Consider the following 15392-nt stretch of genomic DNA (forward strand, 5'->3'; position numbering starts at 1 on the left):
GAGTGCAACCCCCCCCCCCCGGCCCTATGGGCAAACTGGAAGTTCGGGAATGGAGTTCCTGTTTGCTTGCAGGGCTGATTTAAACCCTCCGGAGCCTTCAGGAGGCTTACTTGAAGGCTCCGGAGGACTAGAACAGCCCCACAAGCAAACCGGAAGTCTCATAGAGCCATTTTTAGTCCTCCGGAGCCTTCAGGGACCTTCAGGAGGCTTCCCTGAAGGCTCCGGAGGACTAAAAACAGTCCTACGAGCAAACCAGAAGTGACTCCGGTTTGTCCGTTGGGTCGTTTTCGTTCTCCAGAGCCTAAATGGCATTTAAAAAGGCTGAACTAAAAATGGCTTTAAAAAAGGCTGACAGAGCAATGCCTCACATCCCTGACAAATGGCTGCGCGTGCCACCTGTGGCACATGTGCCATAGGTGCGCCATCCTGATTGTAAGTCATCTAGTCCAAGCAACCACCGACCTAAGCAGGATGTGGCAGCCCAATCACTTCTTGAAAGCCTCCAGTGATGAGGCTGCTACAACTTCCTAAGGCAACTTCTGTTCCATTGGTTGATTGCTCGCACTGTTAGAAAATTTCTCCTTATTTTTAGGTTGAATCTCTGATCAGTGTCTATTCATTATTCCTTGTCTGGCCTTTGGGTCCTTTGGAAAATAGGTTGACCCCACTCCTTTTTGTGGCAGCCCCTCAAATATTGGAACAATATTATCAAGTCTCCCCTGATCCTTCTCTTTTTTGGACTAGCCATACCTAGTTCTTGTAACCATTCTTCATATGTTTTAGTCTCCAGTCCCCTAATCATCCTGGTTGCTCTTCTCTGCACTTTTTCTACAGTGTTTTTCTGACTTTTTCTGACCAGTTGCTGAGTGGGCATGGCCATGGTAGGTGTAGCCATGGTGGGCGTGCTCTAGTCAGCCTCCTGCACCATGGTGGGGCCCCCGTTTTCAATTTTCCCAGGCTCCGGAAGCTTTCCTTGAGTCACGGGGAGGGTGAAAACCTCCTCTCCCGGGCTCTGGAGGCCCTCCAAAGGCTAGAAATGGGGCCTTTTCCAGCCTGTTTTTTGGCCTTCTGGAACTTCTGGGAGACCAGTTTTTCCCCTTCCCCAAGCCTCTGCACGGGCCCTGCACTTACCTCGCATCCAAAATGAGATGCGTGGAGACTCCTGGGAGGGGAGGGGTGGGTGGGGCCAGCCAGGGGTGGGATTTGGAGGTTCTCCAAACCAGCCATAACGTTAGCTATGGGTTCTCTGGGAGAACTCATAATAGCCCACTCCTGATCACCCCTACTTCTTTTTGCTGAATAGAATGGAAAGAAAAGTCTTAGGGAGCACTTTGATCTCTAATCACCACAGCAATACTCTATTTTGAGAAGAAAGCCGTTTATTATGCAAACGTGCAGCCAGATCTATACCTCCACTACCAGTAAGATAAACAATTAGCACCAGATTAATTCTGAGAAGGTGAGAGCCCAAGAAGAAAGGACAGCTATGTTCCTAACTATGCACCTTATAGAGAAGGAGGAAGGAAGGAGGCCAGGCAAATTGAAAGCCCAAATTCACTGGTTTCAAAACTGCATTTCCAGATCTATTTAAAGGTAATTTTTGTTAAAATACATTTCCCTTTCAAAAGCATGTTTGATATAATTGAAATGAAGAGGTGAAGCAAAGCTGAGCTGACTTCTTGGTCCAAATTTCCATGGTCTTCTTTCAGGAGATGAGAGCCGAGTTTTACTTTGCAGATTTATTTATTTTTATTTTCCAGGATTTATAGACCGCCCCCTCTCCCCGAAGGGACTCGGGGCGGTGTACAGGCGTCTCATTAAAACAAATACAAAAGATAAATATCCTATCCCCTTAAAAACGAATTAAACCTGATACAGCTGTACAGATTGACTGTAGTGAACAGGATAATATTGTTCACAGGTAATAACAATGTGTTTAGACACGCTGCTTCCTTGATAGTTGCAGTTAATAGGAGCACGGCCACCAGTATAAATGCACTCAACCAATTTGAAATAAGCCTTGCTGCCAACAGAAGTTGAGTCCCAGATGCCTCGGCAGATTTGTTGGATTACATTGGCAGATTCAAAAATAAAAGTGTTGAAGGGTTTGCAAAAATATTTGGTCAAGCCCCGATATCGCATCATGTTTTCACAATATGTGTTGATTGTGGCAGGTGGGTACTGGCTGCGGCTGTCAATGTGCTTATTCTGGAATGCAGCCCAGTTTTGCCCTTGGCTGGGCATGACCAGCAGAGCCCCCAAAAGAAAGGCCAAAGAGGCCACCAGCAAACAGGAGATCTTGGAGGCCAGCATGGTGGGAGACTCCAGGAATCTGTAGAGATCAGAAGCAGAAGAGAAGTGAAAGTCCCCAACCTGTGGGCCATGGGCCACTACTGATCTGTGGCCTATACGCAACCGGGCTGTGTGAGTGACTGGATGGTGTGTGGGCGTGAACTCTCAGCCCAACTCCTGTGAGCAACTGGTGCTTGTGCATTCACGTGCACCTGCCCCTCCCACAAAACCATCCCCTCTTTTCCCCCTCCCTCCCCACTTTGGGCCGCCAACCTGGAAAGGTTGGGGAATTCTGTTCTAAGTGATCTTCTGACTTCCTCATCCAACATTAAAACTTCCCAGGTTGTGACTAGATATGCAGTTGAGCTGTGGGCCCTTGTGGTTTGTGCCAGTGGTGAAATTCAATTTTTTTTTTTACTACTGGTTCTGTGGGCATGGCTTGGTGGGCGTGGCAGGGGAAGGATACTGCAAAATCTCCATTCCCTCCCCACTCCTGGGGGAAAGATATTACAAAATCCACATTCCCTCCCCACTACGAGGGCCAGCCAGAGGTGGCATTTGCTGGTTCTCCGAACTACTCAAAATTTCCGCTACCGATTCTCCAGAACCTGTCAGAACCTGCTGAATTTTACCCCTGGTTTGTACACTGGGTGGTCTCCTTACCTAGTACCAAACGGAAAGTTTGTGTGTATTCATGTAGTCTCAATGTAGGACCAAAATTTATGTGACTAAGTGAGAAATTTGTTAAGCGAATTTTGCCCCAATTTACGCCTTTCCCAACCACATTTGTTTAAAAATAAAGCATAGATAGATATAGCTGATGATCTTACACCCGACATACAAGACACGGGAGGGGCCGGAGCCCTGCTGCCGGGGGGAGAAGGGGCAATACAAAGAAAACTCAGATCACAAAAATGAATAAGGAAATCGGCTTTATACAAATTGATTGAAACTTTTATATGAATATATATGCTGACAAATTACCACTATGTAATATTGAATCATTTGTTTAAATGAATACTATGAGTACGGGGGGAGGGGATACCCTTCACACATTGTAACTGTCAAAATTTGTAACCCTCTCCAATACCCTTTTCCTTATTATTTTTTTAAAAAAACCAATAAAACTTTGTTTAAAAAAAAAGTGTGAAAAATTGTCATAAGTCATTTTTTGTGGCGTCGTAACTTTGAATAGCCACTAAATGAACTGTTGTAAGTCAAGGACTATCTGTGTTGGTATGCATGTATATCTCTATATACACATAGTCCTTGATTTACAACCGCAAATGAGGCCACAATTTTTGTTGCCAAGCAAGGAAGTTGTTAACTGAGTTTTGCCCCATTTTATGACCTTTTTTCACTGCAGTTGTTAAATGAATCCTGCAGTCATTAAGTGAATCTGGGACTCGGGAGGCAGAGAATAGATGGGGGCGGGGCCAGTCAGAGGTGGTATTTACCAGTTCTCCGAACTACTCAAAATTTCCGCTACTGGTTCTCCAGAACTGGTCAGAACCTGCTGAATACCACCTCTGGTCTAGGCAAATGTTGTGTGAGGGAGAGGAAAGAGGGTATTCAGGTTACACTCTGAGCCAAATCTAGTCTGTATACAAAGAAAGATTTCTGCTTATTAAGAGAATCGACAGGTACATCAATATGCAGTAATTCTGTATCACTACTGCCAGCGAGATTCACGTTAACTCCATGAGTAATTCTGAAAGGTTTGGGAGGATAGGAAAAAGATGCTGGCTGTTTTGCAAACTCCAGAATGTATAGAGAGAAAAGGAAGAAGGGCCTGAAATTGGAATGCCAAAGCTCTTGGCTTCAAAACCAAAAATCCAGGTCAATTTAAAGACATAATTTTTGTTTAAAAAAAGTTTGGCTTCAGGTGTACTGGAGGTATAGTTTCAAGCAAATGGATGATGCAAAATAGAAAAAAAACTTCTATTTCCCAGTTCCCACATGCTGGAAAATTGGAAATGAGTTTTGTTTCAAAATGAACTGTGGGACTAAAGGTTACGCATACCTGTGAAGGAGTATATGAAGCAATATGAACTAATATTGGCTATTTGCTTTTATGACGAATTGCTCATGTTACTATATAATTGTTACTGATTAAACCAATATTTGTTGTTTGCTTCTGATATGATATACTGCTAGAAATCATTTATTAAGACTTAAGCTTTGTTATTGGCTTCTGCTTATATTATTGTATGCTGTCAGAAATTCGTTGTTTTCTAGCCTAGCAAATTGTAACCTTAACACTGGATGGCATTACTACATATGTTATCTCACTGCTGTGTCTCACTTCTATTCTTGGCTTCAAAGCTAGGCACATTCTTGAAAACATAGAAGAAATTGTTTCATGGGAATATCAGGCTCCATAGATTAAAGAACCAAACTAGGGAGTTTTCCTGGCTCATAAATCTTTAAAGCATTCTGCCAAAAAACAATTTGGCAAAGGGGGGCTGCCACCCCCTACACAAGGCTATAGGAATACTCCATAGATAAAGTAGACAGAGACAGGAGCTTGAACAAAACATCGCTTTAAAGAACAGTTGTTAACGAATCTTTGTCTCTGATTGGATAAACTTTGTTTCTATCTGCCTGAAATGTATATAATACTCTGAGCCATTTTTGCAGGAGGTGGCTATTCCTTACATGCATTGTTTGTATGTTTTGGATATAATTTTGTCACCCAGCTCTTGCCATAAATAAAAGCTGATATTTTTTGCAAGCCTCGTCTTAAGTCTCACTCACTTTGGCATTTCAGTGGCTCGGGGAAACTTCTGGAATCTTACACCTGTTTGGTTAGTTGTGTGCCATAGTAAGGGCAGGAATAAGAAGGACTGCCACCAATATAGATACAGTCAATCAAATATTTTGGTTACCGTCTCCTTCACTGACATTTCTTAGAAAATAGCAAGAAACCCTATTTGTCTTGCATACAGTAATCAGTATATCCACGGATGAAACCTCAGAGCTTTATCTATTGTTGAAAGGCTAAAACGTCTGAATTCCCCCTTCAAATATCCAGCAAGATCATCAGATGTACGGTTACAGGAAGTTTTGGTGTCACTCCAACTATAACTTCAGTTCTTGGAATTTAAGAGAAGAGATTAAATGCATAGAATGCAGAAAGCATTGCTCTCAATAAGTCTTCCCACTCGGACTCATGTCCATAGAAAGGCAAAATGAGATACTACAGGCTATCCCCAAACTGAAAGTAAATTATCTAATCCTATCCCGATTTCAATAGTATTTTCCACTGAAGCACAAAACCCCAGACATTACAAATAGATTCAACTCTTTTTCCCTCCAAGATTTAAACAGATTCTTATAGGAGATTCATCTTTTTTTCAGTTTTTTAGTTTTGAGAGTATCCTGCAAAGTTTCAGGGCAATTGATGTTGTGCAAAATGTAGCAGCTGGGGATGAGTATCTGGGCATTGGGCTTCATCCATTTTGGGACTGGAACAACTACAAGATTTTCAACTATTAGATTTTCATGCTAATAGTGCAGATTCCTTTCTTTGGAGTTACAGAGTCTAGTGTGTACTTTCTGGAAAGCCTCCCTGTAGAAAAGACAGCCGGACAATGATTGGGATGTGACTGAGAGATTGGACAACCATTTGTCTGAAATGATATAGGGCCGTGATGGCGAAACAAGGCGCGCGCTGGCCAGCTGACTTCAGCCTACTTTTGAAGCCATTTTTCATCCTCCAGAGGCTTCAAGGAAACCTCTGGAGTATGAAAAACGCCCTAAGGGGAAACCGGAAGTTTGGGAATGGACTTCCAGTTTGCTTGTAGGGCCGGTTTTAGTCCTCTGGAGCCTTCAGGGGTCTTCAGGAGGCTTCCCTGAAGGCTCCGGAGGACAAAAAACGGCCCTACGAGCAAACCGGAAGTCCGTTCCTGAACTTCCGGTTTGCCCATCCTGAAACTTCCGGAGGGCTTCCGGCGGGGGCAGGGGAGGCTGTTTTCACCCTCCCCAGGCTCCTATAAAGCCTCTGGTAAAAAAAAAGCATGCTAAAAACGGTGGGGTGTGCTGGTCATGCACATAGCATTATGGTTATGGCACGCACACGCACGACCCCCCCTGCCCCTGCTTTTGGCACGTGAGCCAAAAAAGGTTTGCCATCAGTGATATAGAGTTTCCTGCTTGAGCAGGGGGTTGGACTAGAAGACCTCTAAAGGTTCCTTCCAACTCTGTTATTCGGTTAATAAAGCCTCCCTCCCTTTCCCCTGTTGATCAATGATCCCTAGCATAAGAAGCCCTTCCGTGGACGTAAATGCAGACACGTAAGAGATGGTAAGGATGGAAAACAGATGCACATAGACAAAAGACATTAAACATTGGAAGGATGTCCCTCCTGGGAAACACAGGTTCAGAGAGTGTTCTGTATGGAAAGCAGCCTCAGAACAGTGCAGGTCAAAGTGGATTCAAACTTACCCTCCTGGTGAAAAAAGTGGTCAACGTGTAGAACCCTTCCTTGGAAGAGAAATGAAAGTTTGGATTTCTTCTGATCACTTTCCTTTGGAGAGCTCCTATTTATATCCTTAGGGCTATGTTTCATTTCAGAATACAAGCCTTGGAATGAAGCCTCTGGAGCTTTTATCACTGCGTATGAACCAAGAGACTTTTATGAAGGCATGTCCAGGTGCTTATAACTTGTAACTGATCTTCCCCGTTCTCCATGGACTTTGGCTTCTATATGGAATGTCTCCTTTCTCTTCTTTACAGTTACTTTTCTCTAGAAGGATAAACTGATCTCCTAAGGAGAAGGTGGGTCTGACTGGAAACGAATGGAGAAATTGTACTCCAAAAACCTACCTCTTCTTTGTGGCTGAGAACTGTGTGTGCTATAAAGACCACTGTCTATGTAGCTGAGTAGTCTGGTCTCAAAAGTAGTGGAGACCAGAAAGGAAACAAACCATAACTTAATTTTAATACTAATTTAATTAAAATTCAATCAAAATAGCAGAATATATTCAATATGGTTCTGTCTTATGGATATAATCATTTCTCCATTGATAGTCTTTGAAATTACATTTTAGAGACCACTTTTGAAAGAATCCTGGACTTTTAAGGTCCTTAGAGATTTCCATGAGAATGGTCACTTTTAGACTCCCCCTGAATGTCTTTCTGACCAAATATAGGTGCTGAAGTTAAAATGAATTGAATTTCCTTAAGCTCTCCAAACTCCTGACCTTATCAACAATTTGATGAAGTTTCAGATTGTTCATCAACACCCAAATGTTTATTAAATGACTGGAAATTAGTAAATAGAACTTTAACTAATAGAACTAGGAATAACAACAACAACAACAACAACAACAACAACAACAACAACAACAACAGCTACTTGAATAGTCTCAACTCTTGGTAGTCAATAATGACCACTTTGAGAAAGCTAGATTACATTAACACACAGTTAAATACATCTTTTAACTCATTCAAAATTCAAATTGAATACCAGAGGATGAAGGGTGTGAAAAGTCAAATATATACCCTGTTTTCCCCAAAATAAGACCTCCCTGGATACTAAGGCTAATTGGGTGCTAAAACAAGCCCTCCCCTGAAAATAAGCCCTCCCCTAAAACAATTAAATGCATGCGCAGCTGGTCTCCGCTATTTCTTGGAGGGGAAAAGTGGGAACATGCTCCACGCGCCCCACATGGACCTGCCATCCATACAGAATGGCCTCACAGAGGCCACTCCCACAAACCCTAGCTACCATACCCCTTCTCTTACTGGCGGTTGCAAAAAGAGTGCCAGGCCCAGTGATGCTAGAATTGGCAAGAGTGTGCCAGAAACAGAAAGAACTTCCGCCCCTCTCTGGATCAGCTGATCTGTGGGCCGTGGGCCGAGGTTAAGGGGCCTCCTGCACCTGAAAAAAAATAAGACTTCCCCGAAAATAAGGCCAAGCGCTTATTTCTGGAATCAAAAGAAAATAAGACCCTATCTCATTTTCGAGGAAACCCAGTATATTCCCTGACTTGTTGCTATTCATTGTTTTCCCAAAAGAATATCTGCAGATATTTAATGCAGAGATATTTGATGCAGAAATATCTGGAAAGTAGCCCCGTCAAGGACAGTAGATCTATAATATATTTATAGCTGTGGCATTTGCTTAATTACCTCTGCAAAAGAAGTGGTAACATCCGATGGTCATGTTGCTGACCTGTATTACAACTGTTATGAATGACAACGATAATAGGCAGGCTTGATTATAGACATAATCTTAAAAACCTTCCTTTAGTTACTTTCTAAGAACTGCTTGTCCACTAAAAACATCAACCTTCCACCACCAATTATTGCACTGCTAATCTTCATGCAGATAATATGAGTCAGGTTGGCCCATGACTGTGATGGTGAACCTATGGCACACGTACCACAGGTGGCATGCAAAGCTGTATCTGCGGGCACACAAGCCATTGGCTCAGCTCAGATCTACCAGGCATGCGCGCTTGCCTCCCGCCGGCCAGCTGATTTTCAAGTCTCTGCCACGCATGCGGGGGGATGGTGACGGGATGCATGCTGGAGATGCGCACGTAGGAAGGGGGAACACGGGGGGTGCAGCACTCCCACATAGCCTGTTTTTACTCTCAGGAGGCTGCAGGGACACCTACTAGGCCAAAAATGGGGCAAGCAGCACTCCTCATGGCCCATTTGTGCTCCCAGGAGGCTTCAGGGAGGCCTAGGCCCAAAACCGGGTGTGGGGAGTTTCGTGTGTGCATGCGCAGTGTGGTGGGGCACCTGGCAGCAGGGGGTGTAGGACACGCATTACATTATGGGTGCAGGCACATGGGTGCACGCTGTTGGCAGGCAATGACAAAAGAGTTAGCCATTACTGGCCTATGATATCATAGCATCCATCTAGAACCTTCTAAGAAGTACATTGTTAGCGTGCTCCTATGATGGAGACTTCACCATCTGGAAATAGAAGATCTCATACTCTTATAAGCTCAGATAATAAATATGGCCCCATATGTCCACAGAAACGGTGAGTTTCTAATCATTTTTGTTAACGCTGGAAGATAGGTTTCAAAAGGCTTTGTTTGTTTTTCTCTAAGTCAACCAATTCATTGCCAATGTTCCTGCCATTGACCTGCTCATGTTAACCAGCCTTCCAGTAAGACTGGCAGTAAATGGATTGGTTGTTTTTGATCAACTCCCCCCAAACATTAATGTTTTTAAAAATTGGAACCTTTTCCAAGGACTTTTGGAATTACCTCATCCAGGTGTTCACTGATGACACAATGCATAATTTGTCCTACATTGGAGTAGATCAGCTCATACACTGCAAATGAATGTGTTTGTTTATTTTTTTACATTTTCGGAAGAAAATGTTCTCCTTCTACTACCTCTGCCCCACAGAAGCCTTTCCTCTCCTATCTCATTCTCTCCCTTGTTTAATAATACCTTGTTTAATTGTAGTTGCATAAATTTGTTTCATGTTTAAAGTCAATATCCAGTTCCTGCTAAATTCATGGACGTCAACATTGATTCGTTTGCTTGTTTCAGCAACAGTAGTAAGTGTTTTACCTCTTTCTGGAATGCCTTTTCAGCTATTATGCTTGTAAGATATCTACATTATGCTGGTAGGATATCTACATCGCCAATGTCTATGTAGGTGGCCTTTAACTGGATTATTTAAATATAGAGCATCTCTGCACCAACTGGCTATTCTAGGTGGCTAAAATAACTAGAAGAGTCTAGAACCAAAATTAATACAAGAAGAACAGTACAATTATTAAAAAGTATAATGATAAAGGTTCTTTAAAATCAGTTTTAATGAAGCCATACAGAGCTTCTGAAGAAGCAGGGTCACAAATTACTCTTTTCAGCTAAAATGATATGAACTGTAATTTTATATCAAGAAATGATATGTGATATTTTTAAAAAAAATCTAAAGTTCTAAATAATGTGTGTGAGATTTAACAGTCTCGATTTTCTACAGGAAAATGGCTGAATGCAGCCAGTGCATCTTTTCATGTTTTTTTTAAGAAATATTTTTCCTGGTCTGTTTAGCTACATTTCCTTCTACCTATAAATGAGAATATTTGTAGCTCAAAGTTGAAATAAGCATATTGATCATGCGCATCAGTTCCACCATGAAATTTTGTTCAGATTGTAGATGCTGAGATATTTGGGGACGAAGGTCTAACAAGCAAATGTCTAACTCCCGTTCCAGGAATCCAGTGAAGCTAAAATCAGAATCATACTTTATTTTATTCCCATCCCGATAAATCTTGAAGGTGTGTTGGCTGAACATGATTGTCAAAAAGATATGGAGGGACTGAGGCTAATGGCTTTATGACAGGGGTGGATTCCTGTCAGCATTACTACCGGCTCGCTTAGCTCGCACACTTACAAGATGCGTGCTTTCCGCATGTGCACATTTGCATCTAAAAAGATCTGTGCAATGCGCAGAATATTAGAAAAGGGAAAAAAATACATTTTTTTTCAATGAAGATTGTTCTGAGCATGTGTAAAACAGAAACAGATGGTGGCACTGAGGATAGAACCGGTTTGGGCATGTGTCCAGCCGAGTTACTACCTACTTGGCTTAATCGGTCCGAACCGGTAGGAACCTACCTCTTCTTCATGGGCTTTCACAAGTTAAGCCCAACAGGTGACCACATGAAAACTTCTTATATCTAACAAACTCCTCTCATTCTCCCCAAAGAAAGAAGAAAACTGGATAGTCCAGCTTCCCTTTGAAGATGGAAGGAGACCCTACTGTTTGGATTCAGGAAAATATCTTCCTTTATGACTGTCATGAATTATGAATGTAATGGGCAGATTCGATTACAGACACAAGTTGAGAACTCCTTTTAGTTACTTTCTGAGAATTCTTGTCTAGTTCTGAATCAACCTTCTATTTCCACTTTTTTGTTCTGCTGATCTTCCTGCATGAGTCATTTTGGCCTCTCTTACTATATCATTAGTTGGCTTACTGGCTGAAGATGCTGAGCTTGTCAATCAGAAAGGTCAGCAGTTTGGTGGTTCGAATCCCTAGCGCCATGTAGCGGATTGAGCTTCCGTTACTTGTCCCAGCTCTGCCAACCTAGCAGTTTGAAAGTATGTAAAAATGCAAGTAGAAAAATAGAAACCACCTTTAGTGGGAAGATAACAGTGTTCCTGTGCGCCTTTGGCATTTAGTCATGCCGGCCACATGACCATGGAGACATCTTCGGACAGCGCTGGCTCTTCAGCTTTGAAACAGAAATGAGCACCATCCCCTAGAGTCGGGATGACTAGGACATATGTACAAGGGGAACCTTTACCTTTATTATATTATCCCTCTAGGGTCCATCCTAGAGGTAAAGGTAATTGCAGCACTCTTAGCAGGGTCTTAAGTTGGACATCCCACCAGCTGGAAACAGCAGGTCTCATGTTCCTTTAAGCCCAGATAAGAGAAAAGATTCAGTCCTCATATATCAACAAAAACGGTGAGTTCCTAATAACAAATTTCACATGGGTGGAAATTTTTCAAGAGACTCTGTTTCCCCCTAATCCAACTAATTCTTTGCCAATGTCCTGCCTTTGCCCTGTCATGTTAACTGATCTTCCCGTAAGACTGGCAGACAATTGATCTGTTGTTTTTAAGCTGTCCAAGAAAAACAAAAGGTGGATCATTTCCAAGGACTTTTGGAATTACCCCATCCAGATGTTCACTAGTTCCATAATGTAAAACCTGTCTGGAGGCTAAAACATATGAAGAACAGTTGCAGGAAATGGGTATGTCTAGTTTAATGAAAAGAAGGACTAGGGGTGACATGGTAGCATGTTCCAATATCTCAGGGGTTGCCACAAAGAAGAGGGAGTCAAGCTATTCTCCAAGGCACCTGAGGGTAGAACAAGAAGCAATGGGTGGAAACTAACCAAGGAGAGAAGCAACTTAGAACCGACAGAACAATTAATCAGTGGAACAACTTGCCTCCAGAAGTTGTTAATACTCCAACAGAAGATGTTGGATAACCATTTGACTGAAGTGGTATAGGATTTCCTGCCTAGGCAGGGAGTTGGATTAGAAGACATCCAAGGTCCTTTCCAAACCTGTTATTTTATTATATCCTAAATAGGATTAGGTCAGCTCACAGGGACATATAGAAATCAAAACTTTAATATTCAGTAATGAAAAAAGAGCTCCAATTGACCTCTGCAATCCAAAGTCTACATGGACTGAAAAATATTGGTTGGTCATTGTGATGGGGCCTCATAAACTTAATGCAGGGTGCTGAAGACAGAGATGATTCAAAACTGAAAGGGCTGTAGAAAGGAAGAAGGACACTCTTCCAAGAAACAGTGGAAATCTCTGCTGCCTTAATAAATATAAAGGAAGGCTCCATTTTTATTCGTAAAACAAATTGGAAATTAAAAGAAATACGGAATTTGCTAGATCATCTGACCAAAGAGAAACTTTTGATGGGGCACCAAGAATCATGGTGAAGAGGTCCAAACAGAAACTAAGTTCCCAAGCTACTGTACCTCAGCTAAATCAGGAAGGTGGGAATTGGTTATGAATTGATAAGAAAGAAGGCAAGATATGGAAACAATATGTATACATTTGCTGAATATATTCTTTTGACTAGAGTCAAAATTAGGATTGAATTTTATCACATCAGAGAAGCTCTCTGATTGTTTGTCCCATTAATGCTTTGCTTTCCCACAAATTTTTTTTCTTTGGCTAAAAGAAACAAAACTTAGTGTTGTTCCGTAATGGATGGAAGATCTTGTAAGTGAAAGAAGACGGGATTGATTTCATTGGAAACCAAAAAACAACTTGGGTTGCAAAATATATTCAGCCTCAATACCGGTAGTTTCCATTAAGCTGAATTTTAAAATGGATTTTTAATTCATATTTTAATATTTATTTTGGATTTGTGATAGGATTAATTTATTACCAAAAAAGGAAACGGAATTGCCTTAATATAAGGATGGCTAACCCATAGACTAGAGGTGACATTCAGCCTCCAGGCTGTCATTGGCAGCTATTCATGAGATTGTGCTGTTGAACTTTAGTTGCATAATTTTGGTTCATGTTTAAGATCAACATCCAGTTCCTACTAAATTCATGGAGATGTCAATACTGATTCGTTTGCTTGCTTTGGCAACAGTGCTGAGTGTTTTACTGTTGCTTTTCTGGATGGTCTTTTCAACTATGATGGTTGTAAGATACCTAAAATTAGCAATATTTATGGAGGTCATCTTAAATTGGATTATTTAAATGCATAGGGCATTTCTGCACCAACTGGCTATTCTAGGTGGCTTAACATAATGAATCAATATGAACAAAAATGAATAAAATGAATCAAGAAACCAAAATCAAATATAAAAAGAACAGTACAATTATTAAAAAGTATAATTACAAAAGTGCTTCAAAATCAGTAAAAAAAATCAGATCTGTTCAATTACATTTCCTTTTTTTCTTGGTTTGTTCAGACTTAGGATTACAACTTCCTCTTGTGCATAGATACTCCATGTGAGGCTGTATTGTACACACAAACTAAGGCCTTTGAAGGGGACTGATGAAATTAATGCAGAGGGCTAAACACAAAGAGAGATATGATTGAAACATGAAAGGGTTGCAAAAAGAAAGAAGTTATTCCAAGAGATAGAAGAAATCTCTAACGCATCTAAAGGAAAGTTTCAGTCTCACAAATGACACAAAATGGCAATTAAAGGAAAGATGGAAATGGCCAGGTCATCTATCCATCAACTACACATTGCCCTTTTAATGGACACCAAGAATCATAGGGAAGAAGTGCAAACAAAGACTCTGCTTAACAATCCAATGTTCACAACTGCATTCTCTGCCTGCATTTCCACAGCTAGATTTTTATTTATTTATTTATTTTGTCAAGCATGTATTAGATAACATAATTAAGTATAAACATGATTTTGAATGCATGAAATGGATATGAATAAAAAGGAACATTACAACAGGGATGCTAAGCATGTTAGTGTGCTTATTATTATTAGGGCTTATTATTACTAGGACGGTGGGAATCAGTTATATATTGATAAAAGAGAAAGCAAGATATGGAAACAATATTTGTATATTTACTGAGTAATTTTTTGGAATCTGTTCTGTCTCGTGATTCCAATGAATATGCAGATACAGGCTTGGCTGTTTGCCACAACTAATTACATAGATAAAGATTGGCTAGGAGCCTAGAAAGTTATCTTCAAGAACCCAAGATTAAACTTACAGAATGCTTTCTCAACAGCTCGTATAATGAACTGTTGTTTCCTGCAAAGATTCCCCTCCCGTCGCTCCACCTATAAACTCTTTGGGAGGGGCCACACCCTTAGCCAGCTGTCCTTACTTCCTTCTATGACATCGTCTCCACAGCTGTTCAGTTCTCCTATCAATTCTACGCATACGCACATCAGGGACAACCTCCCTCTGTTCCTTCTCACTGCTCCCTGACTCAGATGCCAGCTGCTGGCCAACAGGCCTCTCTAGTTCCTGCTCTGACTCCAAACACCCTCCAGAGTCTTCCTCATCCTCCAGAGCAGTCTCATAATGGTCTGAGCTGTCAGAGTCCACTAACAGCTCAGCCGGCTGCTGCTAGGCCACAACACTATCACTCACCGCAGGGCCCTTCCCCTGGGTCTGATGCTCAGGGTGTGGCTTAGCTGGAAATTGTTCATGAAAGGCCTGGACCAAAGCAGGTGCGGGCACAGAGGTCGCATCCTCCCAGGTAACATTCTCCGACTTTCGGCTTTTCCATTCCACCAGGTATTGGAATCATCCTTTCAGCCATTGGGAATCCTCAATCCTGGCAACTTCATATTCGGCCGGCGCCTCTTCGGCATGGGTTTCTGGCGGGGGATGATCAGGTTGGTGAAGAGGACAAGCTGGCCATTCAGGAACAAGAAGAGATCAATGAAAGATCAGATGGACTTGCATCGAACGTGGTAAAGTCAGGTGATAGGCGACCGGATTGATGACTGTTTCAACAGGAAACAGGCCAAGGTAATGGTGATCTGTTCTGACACCCCCCCCCGCTCTCGTATACCAAGTCACTCCGACATAAAGTCTCTTCAAGATGTTTATTGACATACAGGTTCAACCTTGGCAGCAATCCAGC

The 15392-nt window shown here is 41.8% G+C and overlaps 1 long non-coding RNA gene across 1 annotated transcript; it reads right to left on the minus strand.

Moving 5' to 3' along the window:
• Window positions 1-1361: 1361 nt before the first annotated feature.
• On the minus strand, window positions 1362-6886 carry LOC309381366. Its single transcript, XR_014173546.1, has 3 exons — window positions 6739-6886; window positions 1870-2332; window positions 1362-1557 (listed from the first exon to the last, which is right to left on the minus strand). It is a non-coding gene; the product is annotated as an uncharacterized lncRNA (long non-coding RNA).
• Window positions 6887-15392: the final 8506 nt, after the last annotated feature.

This window comes from Natrix helvetica, assembly GCF_964273705.1.
Source record: "Natrix helvetica genome assembly, chromosome: Z".
In the NCBI taxonomy this organism is placed as follows: Eukaryota; Metazoa; Chordata; class Lepidosauria; order Squamata; family Natricidae; genus Natrix; species Natrix helvetica.